Below are 6,032 nucleotides of genomic sequence, written 5' to 3' on the forward strand. Positions count from 1 at the left end.
TCACTCAATAAGAATGTGTGAGGCAGTTTCTTTCCTCTGCCCAAACACAAAGGGGTGTAAGTGTAAAAATCACAATTTTGAGTTATCTTGTGTATCGGATGTACGTGTGAGGCAGTTTCTTTCCTCTGCCCAAACACAAAGGGGTGTAAGTGTAAAAATCACAATTTTGAGTTATCTTGTGTATCGGATGTAAAAAAATGTCCTCTATCACAAACTTGAAAAGACGTAAGTGTATCTTAAACCGTTGAATACTTACATTGATTTTTTATTCTGGCATATGTGATAGAACTATCATTTTACTAAACACGGATAGACCTATGTGCTGGAAAAACATATTATGTACATAGCATGCTTTGAAAATGTTTCAACAAATAGGTAAACATGGACTTTGTGGCGATTGTGCAGTAGAAAGGCCTCAAAAAATAATTTTAAAAAATCTCATTTCGGCCCTCCTGAAAAATGTGATTTTAGCATTTACGCCTCTTCATGTTTGGGACAACAATATATTCTACATAGAGTTGTACTGTTGTACACTCCTATAGTGTTCAATGCCCTAGGCCTAGGGGGTAAAAGTGGATTGTTTTTAAATTTCATTTTTGGGTCTGGGTTTCAATGTGAATCATTAGTGGGACCTTGGGGTTAAACCTGGCTGTGCCCAAAATTTGGCAACTACCTCAAACAATAGGATTGCAAAAGATAAAACACTACCCCAAATTTCAGTCTATTGTCATTAGCCATTCAGAAAATATTGAGGGGTTCCAAGACTTTTCAAACAACCTGTGGTCAGTCCTATAATCCCTCCCATGCAGGGAATATAATGCCATATCATGCATCTCTACAAGTAGAGACTTACCCTTCTTTGATACAATACGTTCAGGCTTGGTACGAATCATTTTCTCGAGGCTTTCTTCATTCACCCGTCTACCACGTACTTGACCTCGGCCCACACTTGTAGAAGCTGGAGTGTCTGTATCAGAAGAACCTGTTGATCCTGCAAATAAAAGGGGAAACTTAGAGGAAAATATGTAAGAAAATCTTATGATGCAGATATTCTTCTAAAACAAAGTTGTGGGAAGGACACCAATGGGTATCCTTCATTGTCCTCATGTCTGGCATTCTCTTTGCTCTCATACATTTTGAGATCTCATCTCTCAGCACACAATTGTATGCTTTTTCCAAGTCAAAAATACTATAAATGAATCGTTCCCAAGAAGAACAGCCTATGTGATTTTTGCTACTTTTCAGGAGAGACATTTTAATACAGTGATGTGGAAATTTATCCCAGAATTGATGATTCTCATGAAAAATATAACTGTCCAAATGTATTTTTTTCGTAAAGATCGTCAAAAATAATAAATAATCCGAAAAGATTTTTTTTAAAAAAAGTATTTCTTCTCTAAGAAATTCGTCCCCAAAGTGTGCGCGGGAAAAATGTCTGTAAACGATTCTGAATATTAACAATGAACTTATTATTATTATTACTTTGCATGCAAAATTACAAGGACGGGACTTCTGAATTACTTAGTGAACTATTAGCATGCACTCATTGTTTAAATTTCAAAGTATCTCTGAAAGCAGGAAAGTACACTGTAATGTTACAAAACAAAATGTTGGCTAATCGGTTGACTTCCTAATTAGACAGTCAAAAATCACGCTTAACAGGTGTATTGCACGGGTCACACGGAACTGAAAGGCAACACCCTGTCCTGAGGCAAAATCTTTACACATAGGCCGTTATTCTTCTGAAATGTTACTCGAATCTTCACAAAGTTGGTCGAAAAAAAACGACTTCTGATTTTCTCCCCCCAAAACTGATTAGTGCATTGAAACAAGGAGATCACAGAGGCCCAAATAATAATAAATTTTATCCTGAACGGATAATGTTCTTTCGGGAAACGGCTGTCTTTCTCCTATTCAGTATTCTGTCTTCCTTCTCTCTTCGCTTTCGGGACGATAAGACTTCACATCAGCTCCTCTATCAAACCTTTTGGAAAAAATAATAATAAAACCTGAAATGTCCTGAATATAAATTTTCTCTTCAGGAAATGTCCTGAAATGTCAGGATCATATATTTTACGAACTTAAGGTAAGGTTCTCAGAAAGTTACTCTTTCTGAAACGGAACCGGTTCCCTTTGGGAAACTGAAATAGCGTCTGTACTAAACCATAGGAAATCCAAGATGGTGCGCCATCGGATTCGGTTGTTTCCAAAAGGAAAATAGACCTCTACTGTCAAATTGTCGGTCAACATCGACTGGAACCCATACTAGGACTAAGACCCATAGTCCATACAATTTAGATCGAAGGATATTACCTAAATAGAATGAAGGGGGGGGGGATAGGGAGACTATAGGTATATCTAGGCATTGTGGAAATGATTGAGGATTTTAATCGATGTCGATCGACCATAGAATGATTTAAAATCCAAATCGGTATCATTCATAAGAATTTAAGATCGATCCGGCCTGCGGGGACGCTATAGGGGCCCGACTTTCAGTATTCGATACTACTCGATGCACGGTACTCGACACTACTCGGTACTCGATACTACCCGGTACTCGGTACTACTCGGTACCGGTACTACTCGGGTACTCGAACTACTCGGTACCCGTACTACTCGATTCCGGGTATTACTCGATACTCGGGTATTACTCGACAGTCGAGTCAAGCAGGGCCCGTCCCTCTGGGAATTTTTTGATCTTGGTTAAAGAAAATTAGTATATATGTACCTGTACCTACCTATTTTATTTCAGTTTATTATTATTCTTGATTTGATTTTTTGATTTTACTTTCATGTGATTTAAAATCAAGACTAGGGCCTGTTCTCCCTTGATTCCCAATATAATGTTTAAGTCACCCATCCATTTGTTGGCCTTCCTTGTCATAGCTTAACATAGGTAACGCTAAAAGAAGTGTTATCTAAAACATTCTTGCTTTGAGTTCATAGGTTGTCATGACAAATTTCAATATCAGAGCTCATTTGAGTGAGAAAATGTGAAAAAAAAATCCCCCAAAACCCAGTTTTTCATAGGTTGTCATGACAAATTTCAATATCAGAGCTCATTTGAGTGAGAAAATGTGAAAAAAAAATCCCCCAAAACCCAGTTTTTTTTTTTGCTTTTTGGCTATATGGTTTTCGGGAAAAAATTTGCACCACCATTTTCGTGTTCCTGGTAAAAAGACCTTTAATTTGATATATAGGTCAACCAGGTTTGGGTAAGTCCTTCTATGGGGACAGACAGACAGACCAACCAACTGACAGACACTGAAGCAAACACAATAGCCCATCCACTATACTTTTTTTTTTATTACTATCGTAATAATAAAGGAAGGATGGGCTAAAAATCAGCCCATTCCAATCCTCAAGTTTGTTACTTTGTTAATCCTGCTGAGAGGATAGGTTTTTTTTTTTTTTTCAAGTTTGGCACTTCAACACTTTGGTAAGGTTGTTTGTGCTTGAGGAATGTTTTTGGGTAATTATGCAGAAGTCATGTCCGTGGAAAAGAAAAGCTGCTTTTTGTATTTAACCTAACCCTATAATAACACTAATCACTTCTCTAATTGTGAAAACTCCTTGTTGCATTTAACCTAACCCTATAATAACACTGGTCACTGCTTGTTTGTGCCAATTCCTTTGGTAGCAATATTCCACGGATGTGACTTCTGCACAAGTACCTTTCTTTGCCCTGATCTAATTCAAGTTGAAAGCAACCAAAATCTGTGTCTTACCTGGGCAGTTGATGTTGCTCGAGCACGGGCACGCACATTAGCAGGTGCTGCTGGGGGTGGTCCACTAGAAGCAGCAGCAGATGCACCTGGAACCTGAGCAGTGGGCTTTCCACGCCCCCTGGCTCTAGGCTTCTGAGAATCTGCCATGAAGAAAGGGGTCAACCTGAAAACAAAAAATCAATTCATTAATGGATCAATATTTCAAAAAAAGCATTCTGTCGGTAATTATGCAAAAGTCATGTCTGTGGAAAAGAAAAACTCCTTTTTGTATTTAACAGCATTCTGTCGGTAATTATGCAAAAGTCATGTCTGTGGAAAAGAAAAACTCCTTTTTGTATTTAACGCATTCTGTCGGTAATTATGCAAAAGTCATGTCTGTGGAAAAGAAAAACTCCTTTTTGTATTTAACCTAACCCCATAATAACACTAATCACTGCACTAATTGTGAAATCTCCTTCTTGCGTTTAACCTAACCCTATAATAACACTGGTCACTGCTTGTTTGTACCAGTTCCTTTGGTAGCAATATTCCACGGACATGACTTCTGTACAAGTAGGTACCTTAATTTGGTGATGTGATTAGTACACAAATTAAGGAGAAAGATTAAAACCTAGTACAAACCTAATTACCACTGATAGGTCTTGTAGCTTATTACACAGAGATCAATAGGTAGGTGATTGAAGATCTTACACCAAAAAGTCTTCTATTTTATTACTTACACAGAGACAAGAATAAATTGAAACCGAAAATAATTTCGTGGAAAGATGGAATAGCGTTCTCACAAAGTGGCTAGTCAACTTGTAGACTTGACAGTAATGCTATTTCATAACTTGGCCTGAAGGTGGTTTAGTATCCCTGCTAGATTGACCGACAGTGGCATGTGGTAGTTGCCAGGATCTGCAACCACCACATGCCACGTGGAATGCGAACATTTACAACTTGTTCGTTCATAGGTTGGGGAGATACCTACCAAAGTACACCAAATACAACTTGCTGAAATTCGAAACGTAGATTTGTTTAAATTGTGTGCGTGATGAGCATACAATCAAACGATTATCTGAATTGTCAGGTCGAGATCCAAGAAAAACTAAAATCCAAAATGGTGGAAAGACCGGATCCACTAGAACAAAACTAAAAAATGTCCTTTGTCAGCACTTGCTTGACTACTCGCTGCTCGCTCGCTCGCTGTCAAGGTCAAGTGTAGGTAGAGGGTAGAGGGTGTGTTTATGAACAGGGCTGAGATGAGCTCGGACGACGTGAGATAGCTGTCCCGGCGGCAATTTTTAAAATTCATTTTATATAACTAAAAAATGTCCTTTGTCAGCACTTCACACTACTCGCTGCTCGCTCGCTCGCTGTCAAGGTCAAGTGTAGGTAGAGGGTGTTTGTGTTGGGAATAATCGATTATGATAATCGATTAATCGATTATTATTGATAATCGTAATCGATTATAAAAAATCTGGTGTGAACATCACACGACTTTCTATTACATTTGCGGAATACGTATTTGAAAAAAAAAAAAAAACGGTCACCCGTTCAGATACCAACAAGGCGCAAGTTTGCTTAACTTCAGTGGTCCATAGGGAACTGGTGGATTCAATGTGCTATAGCACATGTTTAGTACCTATGTTCAGTACCCATGTTTAGTACTTATGTTCAGTACCCATGTTTAGTACTTATGTTCAGTACCCATGTTTAGTACCTATGTTCAGTACCCATGTTTAGTACCTATGTTCAGTACCTGCCAATGTTTGAATTGTCATTGTGGAATTAACGGCAATTTGGAAGCCCTTTTTGTCAGTGTGGCCGAGTGGTACTTATTCGAAATAATACTGCTGTGGCATGTTTTGACTTCTCTGTTACAGCCTAGGCAGTCGGGACGTCTGCCATGTCAGGTTGGCCGTATCGGCGTAAGAGATCAAGGCTCTGCTCAGATGTTCTGTCAATGCACCCCGTTCACCTCCCCCGCATATCCTGTGTTGGAAAGACCGCGCTTAGCAAAAGTGCTGAATGGCAGTATGACGCCATATCGTGTGTTTGGTAGAGAGCGAGAAGCTCTAGCGAATTCATTCGATTCTGATTCGAGATTCTGTTGTGTTGTGTTGCCTAGTAGAGTTGAGATACCTACTCAGAAGTATTTTCGGGAGGTTGATATCGGGGAGTACTTGAATAAAGGACATTTGGGTTATTAAGGGTTGAACATTTCCAATTACTGTAATTATTATTATTATTATTATTCCTATCCAATAAACTTTGTTAGTTCGTAATATTAGACTTAGTACCTAAAGTGTTGTTCTTTTTAAA

The 6,032-nt window shown here is 38.5% G+C and overlaps 1 long non-coding RNA gene across 1 annotated transcript; it reads right to left on the bottom strand.

The window, feature by feature from the left end:
- Window positions 1-3,768: 3,768 nt before the first annotated feature.
- On the bottom strand, window positions 3,769-4,922 carry LOC113470776. Its single transcript, XR_003393712.1, has 2 exons — window positions 4,699-4,922; window positions 3,769-3,891 (listed from the first exon to the last, which is right to left on the bottom strand). It is a non-coding gene; the product is annotated as an uncharacterized LOC113470776 (long non-coding RNA).
- Window positions 4,923-6,032: the final 1,110 nt, after the last annotated feature.

The sequence above is a fragment of the Diaphorina citri genome, unplaced genomic scaffold (genome assembly GCF_000475195.1).
Source record: "Diaphorina citri unplaced genomic scaffold, Diaci psyllid genome assembly version 1.1 scaffold1819, whole genome shotgun sequence".
NCBI classification, from domain to species: domain Eukaryota; kingdom Metazoa; phylum Arthropoda; class Insecta; order Hemiptera; family Psyllidae; genus Diaphorina; species Diaphorina citri.